The sequence below is a fragment of the Columba livia genome, chromosome 2 (genome assembly GCF_036013475.1).
Source record: "Columba livia isolate bColLiv1 breed racing homer chromosome 2, bColLiv1.pat.W.v2, whole genome shotgun sequence".
In the NCBI taxonomy this organism is placed as follows: Eukaryota; Metazoa; Chordata; class Aves; order Columbiformes; family Columbidae; genus Columba; species Columba livia.
In genome coordinates this window covers 12514622-12537418 of record NC_088603.1, presented here as the reverse complement: position 1 = coordinate 12537418, position 22797 = coordinate 12514622, and the positions used below count along the sequence as shown (strand labels likewise).

Below are 22797 nucleotides of genomic sequence, written 5' to 3'. Positions count from 1 at the left end.
CCTCCATAAGGAGGGAACAAAGATCTCAGGTAGACCAGTTATTTGTTATAAACTCAAATATCTGCGTTTACTTCACTGTAGGCAAGATGTGGGCTGCCATGAGCAAATATCTGCTAAACTGTATCAGCATTCATGGTCTTTGCAGTACTTGAAGTGACTTGAGATTGGGTTCAGTACTGTCCTACCTGGTGACTGATGCTGATTTGAGGTTGATAGAATAAAATGGACAACCAAGAGCAACATTTATCCTGATTCTAAGATGCTCAGGGTGAAACAACAGCACAGCTCTGTGTCAGGTGTGTGCTGGAGCAGGATGTGATTTGTCAGGCTGGGTAATGCTGATGTTGTGACCTGGAGCGGGACACACAGACTGCACTTCTTTCACATATCCGGGCAAGAAATGCATCAGCTGTACTTCATTGCAACTTCATCTACCTATATGCTGCTTGTTACTTTCCCATGCCCTTTATTCATGCTTTCTGATTTATTTGATGTTGGATGTTTACTGAACCAACTTATTAACTTTTTATTGGCTTTGGATCTCAGTCTAGTTCTTGGTTCTTAAGTCCAAAATTCAAGATAATATTTTAGACCTTGGATCAGTACTAACAAATACAGATGTCTGACTTTATGCATATTGCTATTTCCTTTAAGTTCATTGGTACTTTCAGTTTAATGTCAGCGAAACTGATGTGCAGAGGGCCTGCTTAAAGTTAAGCATGCTCTTGTTTGTGAAAAGAGTGAATTTAGCAGATATGACCATGCAGCTAGGTAGTAATTACTGTAATGTGATCTTTTTATTTTATAACCTTCTTTGCAAATAAACTGTTTCTTCCTCTTGTCACTGAACAGACTAAGAAAATTATTTTATCTTTCCCCATGTGCACCACACTTGGGGTTTTCCCATATATTCTTGAACAATATTTTGATCTCTAACTGGTAATGTACACAGGTTAGTAACATCCTGTAAAGCTCTAGCCTTCAGGTTCCATACAGATCATCAAATAGAAATGTAAAAACTGCATACAAAATGTTTAATTCTGCTCTGTAATGCAGAGGATTAGGAAATTGGCAAAAATAATTGCAGGAGGTAATATTTTATACTTCAAGTGAATAAGCCTGACTTTAGCATGTTTGTACTCTTTTAGTCCTCTAGAAAGACCAAGTGGCTGAGAATACTGGATGGAAATGATGGGATTTTGTTTTGCAGTAATACAAGTCTGTTATGTTTTCTGAATGTAAATGTGGTCTCGTTGGCAGGGTTTGCACACAGATGTGTGGCATTAACATAGTGGATAATTGGATATTGCAAATGAATTACCCAAATGTGGTAACTAACAGGATAATGTCCCTAGCTGATGTATTCAACACTTCTTTAACATCAAGAAGGAAAAAAAAAAAAAAAAAAGTTATAAGGAAAAATGTGCCTCTTTACATTTGGATTTTTAAACCAATAACAGTCTAGATTATCATGGTGCAATTCACTATATTTATGCATGTACATATGTTCTTGTATGTAAAATACATCCACACAGCAATATACATATGCATACATACTGAGGTATGCTCATAGTATATATACAATGTTATAGTAGATATTTGATATCTATTAAAATAAGAGACTCTACCAGAGGGCCTTGGAATAGTAAGAAAAAGGTTGATCTTGCTGCACCATGCCCAAGAAGCTCCAATTACACCTCTAAGTGTTATGATGATAGTGTTTAGGTAAATAAAAACCCCAAGAAGAGGAAAATTGGGAGATCCATCTATCAAGGATCTTAAATATCATCAGAGACACTGATCAGTCAGGGCAGATGCACAGATCTTATCAGTTGAAAATCTAAACATGATCTTTTCCTTCCACTTTTTTTTTTTTTTTTTAATATTTAATTGCCTCTTTGTGTGTGTGCATTCCTAGTATGTAGTTGTTTGTCTTGGTCACTTCAGTCCCTTGTTTCATACTAAACTACACTAGAGGAAGAAAAATTTGATTTTTTTCCGGTATTGTTTCCTGTATTGGGTATAGATTTGTTTTTCTTCCAGTTGAAACTAGATGAAAATATCATGGTGAGTTATCCTTTCAGGTCCCAATCAAAACTGAATTGCTTTCCTCTCTGAGCCTTTATTTGCAGAGTATTATGCATTTCCTTTTCTAAATGAGCCAAGGTTTCCAAAATCATTATTAACATCTGCAAAAACGGTTAAAACGTAGCGTAGTATCTGAGTTCATATAGTGTGACCAGCATCCTGTTTCTTATTTGGCCACTATACCTAAAATGTATATTTCTAGTTATTATTTTGAGGGATGTTTCAGGGGTCAGATATCCTGCAATTCTTATAATTTTTTCTTTGAATTTTTAGCTTTGGAAAAAAATAGCCATTTATAGGTACAAAAATTGTTTGGTCTGCGTTGTCCAAATGTAAAACAACTTTCCTAGTCACCATTATTGTCAGCAGAATAAACATATTTCCTAAGGTATTTGACTGCACTGCCAATACCTTACAATCTGTAGGCAGTGTGGATACAATTTAAATACACATTCTCTTGTAATAATTTTAATAAAAATGAGTAGACAACACATTCAGTGATTTCATTTCAGGCATCACAGTTTGGTTTATTTAAGCCAGAAAAAAAACACAAAAAAAACAAAACCACAAACCCCAGATATTACCTGGTCTTTATCATTTGCAGCATTAAAGGTAATTTTGGGAGGCTATTTAGTATTGATTTTCAGATCAAAACAATGTCACCTGTCATATCAAATTAAATTCTTCTTCATTTTTAAAGGATTAGAATATTTTTACACAAATGTTTTTTTCAAGTTTCCTTGCTGTTTCAAAAATAAATTCAGAAAATAAATATATTGTATTTCTAACATCCTGAAAATTTTGCACAGGATTGAGCATAAAGGTCACAATGTTTTTAACTATTTGAATTCATAAGATGTACAAAGCAGACTAAATCCATCAAAGGACTCGCTCCTGGCTGACTTATGTACACCAGATGGATGTACATGCTGTTACATTAATTTTAATGGGTTTGCCTTACAAGGTATGTGCTTAGGTGTGCCAAACACCTAACATTCATATGCAATAGGAAAAGCGTAATGTTTTAATTCTGGGGTTCAGTTGGGAAGAAGGCAATAGTAATGAAAAGCTGCTAGGCACAAGAAAGGGGGTTTAAAGGCATGTGGGGCTGTAAAAATTCATGTGCTATTATGAAAACCATGTTTTGTAAAACTCAAAACCTTCCAGAACAACTTTTCTTAGAGATTTTTTAAAATTAACCCAATAATTGGCTTAAGAAAATGACCACATTCCTGTGTTTTAATAAAAGAATTTTCTGTCAGTACATGTACGTGACTTAAAAAGGAAATTTAAGACATGACACAAAATAATGGTTTTGTTTATTCCAGACTGGATATATTTATTACTCTGTGTGTAGTTGTATTGCTCACACACTGTTAGAAATCACTAATGCTGATCCCATAAAGAATCAAATTTTGTACTTTCCTTCAACATGAGGAAGCAGAAACATAAATTATAGCTAACCATCGAAAACATAGAATACAGACTACAGCTGTTTCCCTAGTTACAACAGGTTTACAGATACAGCACACTGAATCTTTAAAATAATGTCTGGACACCTTTGACTAGCCCATGATTCATGACCACAAGTTTCATGTGTGTGTGTGTGTAGGAATAACAGAAGCAGCAGTTTCCATGGGCATCCGACTTCTCCCATGTCACCTCTGCCCCTCTTTCCATGGTAAAGCACTTGATTTTGCATTTTATTTTATGAGCAGGACTCTGGCTTTGCGGAAGCCATAGGAAAAAGCTAAGTATTACCAGAACCCTTGTCATTGTGTTTGTGAAAATATGCTAAATTTTGAAATGGACAGCATAATCTGATATACAGATTATAAATTAGGATTTGATTGACACTTTTTCTGGCTTGGAAGCAGAGTTCCGTTATGAGTAATTTTGTTCCTTCTGCTCCTCCCTCTGTGAGTCTGTCCTGATTTCACCATTACCTGCATGGGTCAAGGACTACCCTTTTTTGTCTTTGTCTTGGTCCTAATACTGTTTGAAGCTTTCAGATGAAGCCATAATACAAAATAATAAAAGACACATTCTAAAAGTTAATGGGAAATGAAAACACGTTCCAAACTTGGGGAAGGGGGAAGAACAGAGTTTGGGGAGTGGAAGTGCAGAACATGATCAAAATGATTGAATTTCATCTTAAGCCATACTTGACCCTTTCATCACAACCAGCAATTTAGAAACTATCCTAAAAATTAACTTAGCTGTGACTTGATAATATGCTATGGAAGCTTTGCAAGTCTCAAAAACATGTAGGAGCCCTGTTGATTAATTTTAACATATAATACAGCTGTCTAGTCCCTCAAAACGTGTTTAAACGAGAAGGGGAAGCAGTGTTGCATGCTGGAAATGTCACCATTAGTACAACATCGTGACACACGTCTTGGAGAGACACAGCAACTGCCACCATGTTGCCGAGGACATCATTTTAGAGGGTGTTGCTGAGTTCAAGGAAGGCATGTCTGTATGGAAATGAACAGGAAAGAGTTTGTTGTCCGTTAATTCTTTGAACTAAATGGTGTTCTGCAAGATGGCAGTTCGGAAACACTGCTGTTAGTAATATTCACTGTCCTCTAAGCTACAGAAGATCATCGTCTGTCTGATCAAAGTAAATATTTCAGGAAAATTTACAAACGTACAGCACTGACTTTGAAGTCTATAGCTCTTATTTAAAGGAAGAAAGTCAATAGATGGGAATGATTGGATTTGGCACTTAATTTTTTTTTCTGGTTCATCAGTGCATTTCAGACTGTATAAAATAGAGAAACCACAGAAGGATGAGATAGATTTGCTCTTTATGGCATGAGAAAATCCAGGAGATTTTTTTCAAAAATTCTCTGTAAAGACTATTCATTTTTATCACCATAAAGAAAGGCGGAGATATTATATACGTTTTAACATGGTGCAATCAATTTCATGTCTGATGCTAGTGAAGGCAGGATTCTAAGTCTGATTGGCAGAAGAAACCCTAGGGCTAGCCACTAAAGATGGCCATTATCATTTATTAAGCAGGTGTTGAAATGAATTGGTCTTTTATCGTAATGCAGATTTACAGTGCATTAGGCAATCCATTTTTCAATTTAGTGTACTGCCTCTGATAAATTAACAGATGTCGATTGATTTTTTTTCCTTCAGTCCCCCTGTTTACACCTGACAGCCAGTGCTTTATAGCTGAGCAGTTATTTGAAGTTATAAACATTATAATTAGCAATTTTTTAATTAGGCTGACAATTAACAGGAGATTTGCAAAGCTGCTAATTTGACATGTCATACTCTCCACAGTGTTTATGTTAACCACTACTTGAGTGAATTCAATTGAACAGAACTACGGTGTCTGAAAAATCAATCTCAGAAGAACCCTTTTCCCCACTCGGCTAACATTATGGCACTTCAGGCAGAGAAGTGGGACTTCAATGAAATTTTACAATATGACAATGCCAACAATTGAAGTTCAAACAATACGCCTATGTTAGCTCACAGATGCAATTAAACATGACGTGCCAAACACAGGCACATTCTGGGCTCTTTTACTAATGTTAATCTTTAAAGTGTTTTGGCTTTGTTTGTTTGTTTGTTTTCCCTTGTTTGTTTGTTTGTTTGTTTTAAGGACGAAGATCAAAAAACCCCAACAACCAGCCAACCACAAATAACACAATCTCATCCCTAAATATAACATTAGTTCTTTGGGTTGAACAAAGGAAAAAGAAAATCCTTCATTTTATTAAGTGCCCATGTGGTCATTGACGAAATCCGTGTAGCTTTTCCAGCAGAATTCGGCATATCCCAGTACAAACTGGAGTGGTGTGAATAGAAGTGCTACAGCAATCCTGCTGCAGTAGGTGGAAATTTCTGGCTCCTTCTATTAATCTGACCTTCCTCTCAGGTGGTACAAAATGCCCTTCTTTCCGATTGAGTTTTCTTTGAGAGCATTACCCACTGAATGTTATTGCCAGTCCTGACATAGAGAAGGCTGGATGGATGCGCAGCAGTGAGAGGGATAGCGTGCTCTGCAAGAGAGAGGAGCTTGGGAATGGAAAAAGACAACTGATAAAAAGTTGCCTGACAACATCAGGGTTGAGATAAATTGTTGGGGCAGCCTGAGAAAATGTGCTTCTGGTTGGCTGCAGTTGAAAGGACCAGAAGTGATGTGTTCCTTGGTCATTTCTGTGAATTAAAGTGCTTAATCACATCCACTTTGTAAGGAAACAAAGCTAGCTTTTAAATGCAAATTGACTTGATTTTGGCTGAGAAGGCTCCCTGCCTTGAAGAACATGGGTATTTCCTTCTCTTATATAGACATTTGCTTAACTTTATTTCAGGTTTTTTTTTTGCATCGTGTACTTTCATCAGGGACCTGTTTCTTTTGTACTCTGTTTCTGAATTGGCTCCTTGTTCTCTCTACTGGATGGCTCATCTGGGGGAAGGACCATTAGCCCTTAAACTAGAACAAGATAATGATAAAAAGAAAAAAAAATGCAGACTTTTGCACAACTTTTAAAAATCCTCCTTCTTTAATTCTCTGCAGCCATCAAAAGATGTTCACACCCCTTCCCATGTTAGCCTTTCTTCTCTGAGGTCCTCCCTTATGATGGAGGTGAGACACATCCCTAACTTGACTGGTGATGAAGTACCAGGAGGAACAAGGATGTGCAGAAAGCTTCCCTCTCCAAAACACTCCTACCCTGCAGCCTCCCCACAGGACCCCAAAAGCAGATGTAGACACAAAGTTATTGAAACCTTTAGTTCTACTGATATCACTACTCCACATATCCATGATTTCAGCTATTCTGAATTTATCTGCTTCCTAAAAGCTGCATGAGAATGAAGGAGGTGAAGTACTCACTCAGATTTCACTCCAGCCCTATAGGAAGATGAAGAAAAGGGCTTATTTAAAGGGTGATCTTAATAAAAGTCTCAGGATTGGATTCAAAATGGTATCACCTCTGATGCAAGATTCAGCAGGCAAATAGTATCTTGCTTAAATTAAAAATATGATCCCTGATGGTAACATGGCATTGAATTAATTCAATTTGAATAGCGGAAGTTTTTATACTCCTGGAACTCTGGCATGAAGTCACTGAGGGACAAATCCTTGGCTGATAAAGATTGTCACAGGATCTGCCTCTGAAATATCCTGTTTTCTCACAGAGAGTTAATGATTTCATTTTCCATTTCCTTTCAGTGACTAAATAGACACAATTTGGGGTTCACAACCCAATAAGTTTTATAACTTAGAAGACTTAAATATCTATTTCTTTCTGGAGCAATTAGACAAAGAGTATCTGAAATGGATCTATCAGACCAAATGGGGAATCAATATGAAATGAGTTATAATTAAATACATGAAGCTGGGGTGCTAGCATCTTATTATTTTTGAGTTCAAACATTTCTAATTAGTTATATTGATCATACCAAGTTTGACAAGGTGTATTGAAGAATCCGTGTACTACTTGTTTCATGGAAAATCCTGGTTGCTTATTTCAAACAGTGAGTCAAACACTGCTGCCTAGTATTTAATCACAATTAACATTCACTGTAGAGCTCATCATCCTTATGCTGACTGGACAGGGTTCTGGATTATGAAGATGTCGTTGGGATACTAATAGTCAAGGAGAACTCAGAAAACGAGTAGAAGGGGCCTTTCACAGGGAAATTTATGAAATGGGAGAAGAAAGAGGAAGAGGTTGCTTAAAACCTTGAGTTCCAGACTTTTTTCCTCATCAGAAAGCTGAGATACACAAGACTGTTGTGGTAGAAACATATAGGTCACAACCTAAATCAAGGAGAAAAAGTTCATCCTGGGAGAAAGTGGAGAGGGGGAAGGGATAAAGGTGGACCCTGAGGATAGTTATTAGGGTCAGACAACTTAGTTCTAGGCAGTAATTACAAAACAAAGAAAGGAGTATCCCACCCCCCAACCCCCCCACCAGCAGGGGAGATGCAATCACAGTTTGAGGAAATCTGGAGCCGGTGTGCTGCGAGTAGCGCTGACAGACTTCAGCCCATCATGGTAGCAAACTCCACAGCAAGGATAAAGGTGCATGCCATAAGGGAAAGTAAATCTTTGCCATAAAGTCCAATAAAATAAATACTTTGGGGGAGGTGTGGGAGATGGTTTAACTCCACGAAGCAAACTGGTTAATGCTGTTACAGCCTTTAGAAATTCTTGCATGTCAAGAAGGCCCAGTCCCATTAGGAAAAAGGAGACAAAGGAGACACTCTGCTAATGAATATCCCAGAAAAGGACGTGAACAACAATCTAATTGAGAAAACTATTTATTTTGAGCTGTTTATTTAAGCACAGGAGGATTCCTAATGGAGCCATCAGACCTCGCTCATTGGCTAATAGTTTAATTAGGCCCATCTGGTAGAGGCTGTGGAGAGAACTGTCCCAGCTCTCATATTGGCAGAGAGGTAATTTGTCATCCTGTGGCCCAGTGACTGGCACGTGAACATCTCTAAAGCCAAACAGAAGCTCAGCAATCTGTCTCACATGAGAATAGCTGAGAGCTATTTGAGGTGTTTGTGTGGTTCACCTTGGCTCACTGAGGAGAAATGACACTATTGCACAGTATCCTTGAGATAACCTCGGCAGAGAAATTCAGGCAGAGTCCCTGAAAGTTAAGTTAATCTTGCCATTGTTGTGCCATCCTGATGAAACAATATGGTAAGGATTTTTTCTATTAGTTTCTGTTCAGGAGCATCTGTACTTCAGATAGGAATTTCACTCCTACAGAAACTTGGAACAGAAGAACTTCCCTTTTGGACAGGAGGAATTTCCTCTTTTTCAGAAATCCTGTTTCTAAAAGACCATATCAAGTGATGGAGCTGCAAATAAAGAACAGCAGTGCAGAGATTTCATACAGCTGTAACCAGTCTGTAAGCTGAGCAAGTTGATAAAACTATGGTTTAATTCAACTAAAGAAGAAAAAAACCTTCAAAACTGTAACAGAAACTGCCTTAAAAGCTGAAATCAATATTTTCTTTTCAGTCTGGTGTTACTGTTAGTGCTAGAAGATGTTAAAACCACTGCAGCCTCTTTAGGTGTAATACTTGAGAAAACACAGGACAACATACCAAAGAAAGTTGTACCTCCCATTTGTTTATTCCTTAGTATTTATGTGGTACTTTTTCTTATTCTTCATTCTATTATAACGCACTGCCTTTCCCAAAACCCAGAAAGGACTTAATAAGTCAAATATTTTATCAGGTTTTTGTACAGTCTCATAATGTCAGTGCTGACTAAACTGAAAGAAGCAAAAAGCTCATCCAATGCAAACATAGCTTTTCCTGCTATAAGTGATACTTGAAGAGTCTGAGTAGCCTCAGAGGAGGCATCATAGCTTGAAAAAAATCTGTAAGTCAATAAAACACTGAGCTTTATACATGACAGGTACCTGCCTACACCTTAAGAAGCAAAAGATAGTGGCAATACAGAGATTAAAAGGAGCTGATACTTAGGAACTGAAAGCATTTGAAATGAATGTTTCAATCTCATAGGCAAACAGTCTATTGTGATCTCCTGACCGAAAAATATTAGTATCCTTCAATTATTTTTCTGTGGTTGGCAATATCCACCATTGTTCTCTCAGTGTAAGTAAATTAGTATTCCTGTCTTATTGTAGGTATTTTTTTATGAGCTAGACATTGCTGGACCAAAGCCCTGCGTTTGAATACTATAAGTTGAGTTTGAGCAACCTGATCTAGTGAAAGACGTCCCTGCCCATGGCACAAGATGATCTTTGAAGGTCTTTTCCAACTCAAACCATTCTATGATTCTATGAAACAGGGTTATGCTGCTCTTCTCACCCTGCCCAGTTGTTTACGTTGTTGCAGATGCAGAGTCATGTGTTCATATGTTGTATATGCTTATTCCCGTGTATAGTTCTTACAATGGATAGACACATGTTCTGTAATTAACACAAGTGAGTTGACAGAGTTTCAGTTTGCAGTTTTAAACCTAGGAAATAACTCAGTTTGCTAAAATTCTGCCAGTGTAGTTGCCCCTTTAATTAATTTTGCTTTGTGTGCAAGTACAAGCATCATTAGTTTGTATCATTTTTAGCAACATCCTGAAAGAATGAGCAAGTCAGTTCTGTGCTCAGTCTGATAAACTGTCAAGACAATTTTGCCGGCAAAGCTAACTTGTGCAGTGCAAATATTTACCAAGAGATTATCTATTCTTAAAACAAAGTCACTAATCCAGGTTGTCTCTTCCAGACATAACTTCGAACATGTATACTGAGCGAGCTAAAAGCATAGTAACAAAAATGTTTTGCAGTGTAAGAGCTTCGTGATCATCTGCTGCCTTCATACAAATCTCTTTGGAAAGCTCATTGTTTTGTGTCTTGCTGCATTGTGAATTCTGCTTTGTTTACAGAAGTGGATGAGACAGTGGATAAGGTAGAGACATTTTTGCTGTTTATATATGCACTTGCCTGGTGTTAATTGCTGTCTTTGACTCCTGCTGATCAGTTTTCTCCTCACTCACCTGTCTTACGTATCAGTACCACGTGGGAGAGATGACAGTTTTGTTCTTGTTCCTTGTATTACAGCTAAAATCTGGTGTGTCTTGTGTCTGAAGTGTCTAGTTTTGATCCTGTATTGGTACTTCTATGATACAAATACTTCATAAAAAAATTAAATGCTACTGAAATTAATCAGCGGCATGCCTACTTGCTACGGGAAAAGCAGAAAGGTGTATCACATAGTTTGCAAAACTTGGAAGAGAATTGATCTGCCATGATCTTTATGCCAATAAAGATGACATACAGAAATGAGGTCCTGGAGAGGAGAGCAGACTGAAGCTACATATAGAGGTACATGGACCACAACAGTCACATCCCTGTCAGCTTGGATGGTGCAGGAATGGCTTTCCAAAGGGGCATTTTCCATGGGAGCAGCATCTCTGAGTCCTGGTGCCTCAAGAAGAGGCAAACAAGGTGGGTGCTCGAGACATGCGACTTCCCAGCTGCTCAACTTTGGGGTGTGAGGGAAGAGAGCACTTGCCTAACACATGCAGTGAAGGGCAAAAGTGGCAGTAGCATCACAAATTACCTTACTGTGACCCAGAGCAAAGTGCTAGATTACTTCAGGGAACTGAGAGAACCCAACAGTAGATTAAAGGGATATTTTTCCTGTGAAGAATGAGAAAAAAAGATATCAAAGGTTTGTTCACTCTTATATGTTTAGGGAAAGGCCATCCAACATTAAAAGGCTCAAGCTATCAATTTATGTTTGTGGGAGACTGTATGGTTACTTATCTTCTTTAATTATGATTCAATAGAAACATAGTGATGCAATAAATAACATTAGACAACAATAAAGGGAAGAGCACAGAGAGCTGACTGTAACGTGTTCCCCTCACCCTCTTGGTTTTAACCTCTATAAGAGTGTGGGTTTTTCCATGTTGTTTGAGGTATTCAAGACTGTGATGTTTCTGGAAGCAAGTGAAACACAGCTGTTTGATGATTAAGAGGATACAGGAGATGGCAGGATTACATTAGTATGATGCATGTGCTGCTACTCAGGGACCAGTGAGTTCCCAAATTTAGCGCCAAATACACACACACGGTTGCATCTGAGCACATCCAGAAATGTAGCACTTCCACCAAATCCTGAGCAGAGTTTATTATCACTTGTGTACTGGAGAAAAACCATAAAATTCCTTGATGAGGAATAGGAAAGCACTGGTACCTCTTTTAAAAGAGTTCCAGTGACTTCGAAGGATCTTTTTCACCTGTAACTCTCAAGATGTTAGCTGGAGCTGCAGCGTTTGTGTTGGGCTGGATCTTCTGCACAGTGAATGCTTTTTCAGAAGTAGTTAATTTACATGACTCACCTCAAGAAGTTTTCACTCAAGACACTTACAAAAACATTCGTTTTCCAGAAGGTGGAGCAAGTGGCAGCTCTCTGAAGTTTGTGTTTTTGTGAAAGTTTGACAAAGCTTGAGCAATATAACTTGCTGCTCTTTCTTGTTCTTTGGTATTTGTAGGAAAATTAAAGGGAATTAGTTAAGACTTTTTCTGGTATAACTTTGGCTCCAAAGCTTTTTTTATAATCATGCTGACAGAAATGAAACAATTTATTTGTAGAAAAGTCTAACAACATAATAATTTCAAAAGCTAAACATTCTTTCATATTTCTTTCAACGGGAGAGAACTGTTGGGATTTTCATGTATGTTATGCCTTTGTAAAAATAGAAATTGGAGTGTGAACCATAGATCATTCTTCACACTCATTAGCATTTTAATGGCTTCTCAATTGTTAGCAGATTTGATGTAGCTACTAGAAAGATAAGACTGGGTTGTGATTTACGTCTACACTTTCCAATCCTGTAGTAGCAGTTATATTCCATTTTACTAACTGTAATGGCAGGTCTCTGAAATAAATTTTCAACCCTTTGAAAAAAATAATAAAGACAGTGATAAAAGAAAATAGCAATATGCCATTTCCAATTTCATTGCAAAGTGATAGTTCTGATTTGTTATTTTTGCAGAGCTCAGAAAATTTTCCCTGACAGAAATAATAATTAATTGTATAGTTTCAAAATGAAAGATCAATGTATTCTACACAACTTAACCCTATAGTGTAATAGCATAAAACAACATAAACATTCAGGAGAGAATGGTTTGTAGAAATTGTAATACAGAGAAGTTACCTGGAGATTCATATTTTGCTGTATTTTTAATGTATGACTCTACACTTTTATGAAGAACAGATTATTTGATTTGTCTTAGTGAACAACAAACACTTTTCTGAACATGTGCAGGCCAACTAGGATGTAGTTATTTCACTTGGTATATGTTTTAAATTCTCAGAAGCTGTCTGCTCCAAAAAGAGCTATCAAACCGAGGAGCACCATGCCATTGAATTTAGAAATATTTTTAATGTCAGGATCAATTGGAACTAGTCAAATTAAACTACAGAGTATATTTCAACAAAGTCTGGTTAACTGAATCTTACCATCCGAACACAGGCCATAGGATATTAATGTGCTATCATAAGCTAGCTGTGTTATGGTCTAGAAAGTCTCCAGTAGAAGTTGAACAAAACTCCTACCGACATGGTTCACTTATTTCAGCAGAGGGGCTCTAATACAACAGATGGAAACTTTGAATCTTATTGTCTGTGCTGTACCTACTATATGGATGCAGAGGATTTGAATTTTCAGGTGTGCTGATTCAGTGTTTCATTATATTTGGTGGACTGGGGGGAAAACTGCATGTTTTGTTTGCTGTTTTTAAAAGAAAGATAATGGTCTGGAAAGTTCTCTTACATGGCTTGTCCAGTAGGTGGAATATCTAATGGCTCTTTTGGATCTAAAGGTCTGCTAATCTTCCTCAAACTAAGTGAGTGACTTGTATGCATTGAGTTAGATATTTCAATATTGTCTGCAACTGTCTGAGTACTGTCTTTATGTCCTGCTGTGTTAATCTTTGCTTTGAGTCAGACTTTCAAAGCTTTATGGATTTGATAAACATCTGGCTGGTGTTTTTAGCTCTCCTGTATTGCGGGAGAACGGAGGAGGGGGGCAAGAAATTAGGCAGGCAGCTTTTCTCAGAGAGGACAGAGCCTGGAATGATATGTGCAAAGTGCTGTTAGAAAGTGCCTTGAATGCACTTTTCATCACTTGACAAATTAGATCTCTTCCTGTCAGAAAGTTAGATTCTAAAAACGTAACCTGTCCGTGGCAGAGATCTCCAACTGCCAACAAAAGGCTCACTTTCACAAGGAAAATAATTTAAAATGCTTCTGAATCATTGTGAAAAACATGGGCCATGACTGTGTCTGCAAAACCCCATTGAGCTGAGGCACTGAAGACAAGAAAAATTGCATTCATACCAGTGTGATCATCATCTGTCCATTCAATGCGGTGCTCTCTACGAAAAGACAAAGCTGGAGTGACAGCTCAAGGAGCAGCCTGTGCCTTTCTGTGTCACTGCCTGTGCTAAGCCCCGGCACTGCGCGGGAGCAGGGGCCAGAGCAGAGTGAGAAAGGAAACCCTCTGTGCAGGTTTCTATTTCCTGCTCTCTTTTCTTCATCCCTGAAGTCTTGATGTAAACTTGCAGTGATAGATGCAGGTGGCTAAAAATAGTGTGGGTTTTGTGTACGATACAAGCAAGTGAATAATTTTCTGCTGTAAGCAAGATGCCAAGGGACCGCAAAAACCGGATGGTAGTGGCAGGTGAGGTACGATGATGGAGTGTGGCTTCCAGCCCACTAAATCAGTAGCAGAGTACTTGGCACATTTGCCAATGCTGCTGCAGCCAGACAGAAACCCTGAGGAAGTGCTCCCTGCATTTAAAAATTATACTTGAGATACACATGTTTTATACTAAGAGTTTGATAATTTATCCTTGCAGTGCAGGAACCCTGCAGTAACAAGTGATAGTTCTTGTTATATTGCTTGCTGTGGCTTCTGCCTCCTGGATTTTCAGATTCTCTGCCTCTAGCCCAGAGAATACCATATATATGTGCCCACATGTGTATTGTCTTAGGTCATGAAAGTTTAAAAATTACAGTAAATGCTGGACAGAATCTAGGAAGAAATCATCACAATCAGTTCAGCTTTTCCTGATTGTACCTCTCATACCATCAGCACTACGTCTGGAAGTTGTTTCATACAACTACAGCAGATGAGACAGTTCTTGTGTACAGGATTGTGCTCTGACTTTTGCACAAGTAGGGAATCCACTACGAAGACTTCCACTTGTACACTTTGGTGAGTATAAATCCCATCATTATTAGTGTCCTAATGCCATACTGACTAGGGATGGAGCAGTTTCCGTCATCCGAAATGAAATCCTGATCCTTTTGAAGTCAAATGGCAAAATTCCCATTGACTTCCATAGGACAGATTTAACTCCCAGAGCTGTGCAAGATTGTAAGTCACCTGCTGCTAGCCAGAGCCTTCAGCAGTGGGTATTTTTATCAAGTCAACCTCGTTTATGGAGTTGCCTCAGAAAGTCTGCTTAGATTCAGAGAAGATACAACTAGAATAAAGCGGGTGCCTTCCTAATTGGAAAGTGGGGGAGGCTGAATTTTACAAGAGGTATTTAGTGCTAAAAAAGGAATAGAATCATTTCCCTGAGGAGCCTGAAATCCTTTTAAAACTTTTATAGCTTCCTATTTCTTTGCCTCTGGTTCCCACTGCCAGATGGAGCTTTTCATGTCCCAGAAGGATGCACTTCTGTATGCTCGCCAGGCTTGCTGCACAAGGGGCGATGAGGGAGCAGCCGGGAAGCCAGCCTCCTATTTGAGGGGTGGTGGCAGTGGTGCTGCTTGTGGGGTGCAAAGAGGCAGCTCAGAAGAGGGTGTCTTGCCCCTTATGTACTCAGTACTGTTAATTGTATGGTGAACCAAGCCTGAATTCCTGGACTGGGTAATGGGCTGTGAATTGCATCCCCACTGCGGCAGTGTGATCTAAAAGGTATAAATTTTCTACTCAGCATGTTTGTTTCTCCCACCACTGCAAAATAAACAGATATAGGAGGAATCATAGGTCCTTTCCTCTGGATGATGTATGCAGTCTACAGACACACTCTCCTTCATTATACAAATAGTTCAGACAAATCTTCCTTCCCTCCAATTCCATATTTAAATGTGCTGTTGTGAACAAAAGACCCAGTGCTGTTGCAAGGACTAGTATTAGATTGTTCACATCATTAGTTAAAATGAGATTACGATTATACCATCTGCATTCAGTGGTACTCCATTCAAACTTCATCACTGCCTTTACCAAACTCAACATCTTGTGTCATGTTTCTTTGAACACCAGTTATCTGTGTTGCCAGCCTATTCAAAGACATCTCACTGCATGTAATGGGTGCATTTAATTTCCTTTACTTAAACATCACAGATTTGCTGGGTCTTTATGTCAGATTTCCTGTTCCTCATTATTAATATTTAAACTTACACCTTTTTAAAATCAGATGCCAAATTAACCTTGCATTGCTCTTTTTCTCAGCATCCTCACTTGCTATAATACCCTGGAAATTAGCTAATTTCCTCTCATGCCTGACACTGGCAGCCAGATATGAAAGCCAACTTCACCAGCTGGCAGAGTTCACCATCCAGTTGTTGGCCATGCTGAGCAAACGTGGGACTCAAACCAGAAGCCGCGTGGTCACCTGGCAGCAGATCTGTTGATAGCTGTGAGAGGGAGCTGTGTCTTGTCTCAGGGAGCTGAGCTTCAGTGGGCTGGAAGCAGCTCTTCCCACCTCTCCCCCCACCACGGCAATGTGCTGCTTGGCACACCGATGGTCCCAGGATCGGCTGACACCCAACTGCCTGCAAGATACTTGCTTTCCTAGTGAAAATTGGCTGAAGTGTCAGGTTCTCTTTAGTTCTTAACAGCAAAATCCTGCCAGTCTGATAACCCTCCAACACCCTGCTTTATACATGCTTGGACATTTCCAGCAGTGTCTCCAGTTTTTATGTTAATGTTTGCATTTGGTGATGTTTGTCTGTTGTAGCAGTCAGCCCTGGTGCCCTGGCTGCACGTAGCAGCTGTGCTGATGGCAATTCCCTGCTGCCACATCCATCCTTGAGTCCCTTCTCAGGATGGGTGAAGGTTGCTGGGCACAGCAAGCCTGGCAGCCCACTCCTCTTCTGTGTCTCATCCCAATTCCCACTCATCTGACAGAGGACCAGAGAGGTCGCGGGTATTTGTCCTTTGGCTGCCAGAGGCAGCTCTGGTGCCCGGTTATTAGGCAGCTGGGCCTTCCTCTCCCCTTCTCTTGTGCCCCTTGACCAAAATTCTTGCATGGACAAATAAGAGGCTTGGGGAGAGCATACTGAGTTGCAGCTATAGGAGCAAAGAGATACCAAATGAGGCCTCCATTTTTATTTCAACCAGCTGCAGCCACATGAGCTGTCTGCTGGCTGTCCCCTGTCTTGTAGAAGAATTTAAGCTGAGGGCAGCCTCTGACGTGCTTTGCATCAATTCTGTTATCAGAAGTAAAACTTTTGATTATGGAAGACTTCATCTAGGATAAGGTCACAGTCATGGCAGATTATTTATGACATGTAACAGAGATCATGAAATTTGCATAAAACTGCACAGGGAGAACAGCACAACTTGGCTGCTCTGAACAAGATACATTGGGAGAGAACAAAAGTAGTCCCATTTACCTGTGAGCATGCAGGAGTTACTACTTCCTCTGATTTTGAAAGTCTTTCATTTGTTTCCTTGTTAAAGAACTATCCATTTGGTGGAAGTACTTCATTTTATGTGTATGTTATGGCTCTGTGTCTTGTGAAGGCTTAAGGAATAGCAATAGCCTTACAACACAAAGGCTCAACACATTGTGTGCACAGAGTACAACACAAATATTTTATTAAAAGGGAGATGAAAGATGGTCAGAGTTAAATTACTGACCTGGGCCTCGGGAGAGCTGAAAAATTCCCTAAGGTCTATGTCATCCCTCCTCAGCATTTTTATTTTCCCATATATAAAACAGGAATATTAATTCCTTTCTGAGTGCCCTAAATATTTAAACTGTAAGGTCTGTATATTGTTTCATGGCATATATACACTCAGTACTTGAGCTGGATGCAGTCTTTTATAGAGCCCCTAGATGCTACTAAAATTTAAATTATGAACCAGTAACTTTGCAATATTTTCTGTCACATTCATCAAAGATCATCTTAACAAGATTTGGAATGTCACATGTTGATTAGACAAGGTTTAGATGTGTGCTTAAAGTGTCATAGAGAAAACCCACCATAAACATGGTTTTAATAAAATGTATACCAAATAAAAAAAACAAAAACAAAAACAAAACAAAACAAAACAAAACAAAAAAAACACACAAAAAAAAAAAAAAAACACAATAAAAAAGGTAACCAACATCTGTCTGCATTCAGATTTTAAATACAAACAGTGTTTGGAAGATGAGTACAGGACCCCAGGCGTTAGTTTACTACAGCTTTTGCATGGACCACTATTAGAGTTGACTTGTTAATTCAGATATATCTAAACAGCATTTCTGTTTTTACAAGAATATCTTGCTGACCTCCATACTTGGAAATTATGTTACTTTCCAAGATGTTGGGCTTTTTCTTGTTTCTTGAGGGTAAAACCCCTATTTTAAGTTTCTTTCCTGTGTTGCAATGTAGCTTCTGTATCAGTCTTGCCATTATAAATTATTAGAAATCTGTTCATATTTTTCTGTTTAGCTTCAAGTTTAGCATAGTCTTTTGAGAATGGTAATGACAGCTAATGAGACTTGTGAAGAGCATCTTCTGTTTCAAAGTGCCTGTGTGGCAAGGAGTGGAAAGCTAAGATTTCCTTATTCTGTTTATGACCTGACTCCCAATGATACCCACTGCTGGAGAGAAGGTAATTTAATGTCCATTATTACCCTACAATCCTGCACCTCCTTTGAAGCTGTCAGCTTCAAAATCAACTCCAGTCATGTATGTTCATTTGAAACCTTTGCCGAGCTTTTTATCAAAGCATGGGACAAAGCTGCTTCCTAAACACCTGCCCTTTCTCGCACACCCAAATTAATGACTTTCTCCTCATCTAGACAAAGGGAGAGATACTGTGACATCCAGGCATATATAGTAACTGTTAAAACATAGCATTAAAAGAACATGCTAATAAGATTACTGAGGCACTTTAAAAGGGTCTGCTTCCCTTATAGTGTATGCAACACAGCTGGCATGTTAATTCAGTTGTAAAGTAAATTATTTAAACTAATAAATCATTAACTTCACATTTTAGTGAAGTATCTCATTAAGATGCAGAAACATGGAAATTTGATGCATTTATGAAAGTACAAGACAATGCTCAGGTTGTTTGTGCAGTGGCAGGTTTGGCTTCTCCTGTGCCTGAAGCCAGAGGTGCAGATTCTCAGCTGTGGGGTCGGTGTGGTCTGCAGGTGTCCTCCAGCCCAGTTCCTTCATCTTCCGACCTTGGTACCTGATATATGGGCACATCACTCAACACTTGGCTGCAGAGAGAGTGGAGTACTTGTAAAGGTTTTACAAGCTGTGAGGGAACTTGGTGTTTGAAATAATTTATTCGTGGAAGGACACAGCAGAACATTTTATAACCCTTCACTATTTTTACAAGCTGAGCCTTCCCTCTGAGTTTGATCTGCTCTCCCTTCCCCTCTTCTTAGGGACAGGATGAAGAACATGATGCTAATTCTGTCTGCCTGGAGCTATTTCTGTTAGATACAGTTCTGTGCTCTGCAGCAGTCCCTTGCTCCTTTGGGCCAGCAGTGGCCAAGTACACTTAGAACATGGTCCTTGATGGCTCGTTATCAGGGAATACAGACACTTTTCAATACTAGGTAGAAAAAAATACTGGGAAAGTCTGTCATACCTTAACTGTGGTTTTTACAACAAAATGATACAATCCTAATGTCACACCAGTAAAGTCCATCCAGTGCCTGAGGGAGTCAGAAAGTCACCAGTGCCCGTGGATGCAGCAGCTTGCCAGCAGATTTGAAGGGATGCAACATCTCAGGCACAGCAAGAGGGAAATGAAGAGTCTGCCAATTTCTGGATCTCCAATTTAATCTTTAAGTCAAAAGGGCAGTGGAAGTGGAAGCAAAACAACGTGAAAATTAAGGAATGGATCCTTACAGATCCTGTTACTCTTCCACCTGGGTTTCTCCTCCACCTGAGTAAAGGCACACAGGCTAATCCATATAGAAACCACCTTCTAGGTAATGCAGTAAAATTAGTATATACCTTTGGCTGTTTTCTTGGTGGCCTCAGAGAGTAAATAAATGTCAGAAGGTCAGCAAGCTTTCTTGTGATAGTGAAAGTCAGAGGAACATGGCATATCTAAGGATTTGCACTTCTAATTGCAAAATTACCTTGAACATTAGCAAAGCTGAGATTCATGCAGCAGATTTCCATAGTTTGCATATAGACTATAGCAACTCTGGCAACTGAATCAAAAGAAACCATGAGAAGGTTATCTCTACTGGATATTTCTTTGTTTATCATGTGAAAGTGTGCTATTAATAGCAGCTGAACATACAATTCAAGGAGGATTGTCTCTTCATATGAAACCTGAAAGAGATGGGGCTGACTTCCTAATTGCTAAAGAGAAGGAGGAGGACACCTATTGTTGATACGTACGAAAAAAGTTATTACGTCCCTAGTGCTACAAGCAGTAAAGTCTTGTAACTGATCCACGGAAGTTATTTGAATTCTGGACTCCTTCATAACCAGTTTCAAATATTTGATGGCAAGTTTCATTAATGTTATATTCTTGCTGTGCAAAGAGATAATGAAAATAATTTCTGTAGAAACATCACAGGACAGTACTGTTCTTCGTGTGTGTATGATTGGTATGCAACTATTGGTAACTAAGCAGTATTAAAAAAACAGTAAGAGATGGCTGTATAAAACCAGAATAAAAAGAACGTACCTAGGATGCTTTGAAAAGCAAGTGTGATATCAGGGAAACCTCTGTGTCATATTCTGACAATACAGCAAACTCAAGGTGAAAACCTGTGCACCACTAGGAAATCATATACAGGGAACTCCACTACAGCCAGTTTTTAAGTACAGTTGCTAGTAATTTAGAAATTTATACAACTTATAAAGAGGTTACTTTCTTAGAAAGCCCAGATACTTAGGCTGTAAATGTTGGATCACCTCATAGGGGCAGCTAAGCAGCCCTGAAAGAATAGTGTCGTACTCAAATGTCTGTGCACCAAACTGCACCATTCACATCACTGTAGCACTGCATGCTCTGAGTAACTGTTGCCTTGAATCCAGGCTTTCCAGATAACCTTGTGACTATTTGAGATTTTGAAAATAGCACTTTTTACCAAAGTACTGCATTTTAGTACTTCTGTAGGAGCACAGGCTGTATTTTGATCTGTGCCAACTTGCTACGTCTTCAGAAAGTGACTCCATCCCTGGCTTGAATCCTGAGATCCTGATGTTGCTGTCCTGTTAATACTAGAAATCAAGCATTTCTGGAGAGATAAGTAAGCTCCAAATTTCTGAATAGAGTTGCTGCCTACATCTGGATCATCACCGAGAATCATTTTAGTGAATGCTGAGCTCTGGCTGCTGTATTGGCAATGCCTATATCAACTGAGACCAGGAGTGCCACAGGAAGGAAAGAACTAGCTCTCTGAAGACATGATGAAGTGTATGTGAATGTATGAGGAGTTTTAAGTTAACATATAAACCTGCTTACAAATTTGATCTGCCTAAATGACTGGGAGGAATAGAGAAACAAGAATAAGACTAAAATAAAATCCTGTAGTATTATCAATAGCAAGCCTACTGCATTTCAGAAATGTTTAGTTTTAGTTAATGTGCAGTGGCTGCTAAAGAAATACTTAAACTATCTTTCAAGGATTTAAATGAAAATTGGCTTATTTAAATACCAATTGGTTTACTTAAATGCATCCAACTGTGACAAAGAAGTAGTTGGAGGAGAAATAAATCAGAAGGAATTAAAATGCATTTGTTTTGAGAAGTGACTACTGATTCCAGCAAAAAGTCGTATTGGGTTGAATAGAAGTGGTGAATATTTGCTCATTTATTTAAACCATATTCTTTCCATATATCAGCATCAGTTCTGCTGTTAATGAAATGAATTCAATTAAATGGGTTCAGCAAAACCATATAAATTAGAAAAAATAAACTAGTGACAGTAGTGGTAACGTCTAAGTCTTTGATGCAAAAAGAATAATCCCATTGAAATTGATAAAATAAGCACAGGATTAATCCCAAGTATGGACTGAATATAAATGAATCAAAGAGATAACCTGGATGTACAGTTTGTGCATGTTTATGTTGCATAGTATATAATTGTGAGCAGCAATTAAGCATGGTACTTGAGCATGGCTGTCAATATATATGTAGCTCTTCTTTGACAAATGCAGCTGGGAGATGCAGGAGTTTGTGAATGTGGGATCACATGCACTGGGGATTGCTCTGTCCTAACAGGTGCCGTCCCGTTACTGCTCAAGTGTGATTTGCTCCAGCTGTGTTTCCTTTGGGCACAATAAGGAGCTCACAGTAAAGTCCAGGTGGTACAGAAACCTATGGGAACAGTGCTCTTGAATTCAGGAAACTCCAAATTCATCTGTGCAGAGCAGGTCACTCAAAGACCTGGTGGGGAGTGTGATTAAATGCATTTGTTCTTGTTCTCCAAGCTCAGCTCCATAGCTCTGGAGCCGCATCCTTCCTAATCAGAAGCTTCCAATCCCAGTTCCCACTTTGGTGTAGTTCTTGTCCTGGGATTTGTAGGTAGCAAAGTAAAACATTAAAAGAGATGCATTTTTTTCAAGCTGGGGAGCTTCCCTGTTTTGTTTTGATATCCATATGTGCTGCATAGAGAAACAGTTTTTTAGGATCAAGACATTCTGGTTTTGAGAGAGGTCTCTGTCTTGTCTCAGTGGAGTTGTAAGGTGCATGTTATATGTTTGAGACCATAACCCCCTGAAAAAAAAAAAAAAATATATATATATATATATATATATGTGTGTGTGTGTGTGTATATATATATTTCTGATTTGTATGTTATTTTTCAACATACTTCCTATGCTGGCATTTTACCCAGTTAAACCAGTAGATGCAAATTAGCAGATGAAACTGTCAGAGATGCAAAATCAGGCAATAGTTTCATCTAGTGCATGAGTATGGCACCAATAAGTCTACAATTTTACCCCAGGTGAAGAGCAGGTCATAGAGTTTGCTTTG

The 22797-nt window shown here is 38.8% G+C and overlaps 1 protein-coding gene across 1 annotated transcript in view; it reads left to right on the top strand.

Moving 5' to 3' along the window:
• Positions 1–22797, top strand: part of ADARB2 (adenosine deaminase RNA specific B2 (inactive)) — a 315094-nt gene that overhangs the window by 37031 nt on the left and 255266 nt on the right. The gene's annotated exons all lie outside the window — the stretch shown is intronic.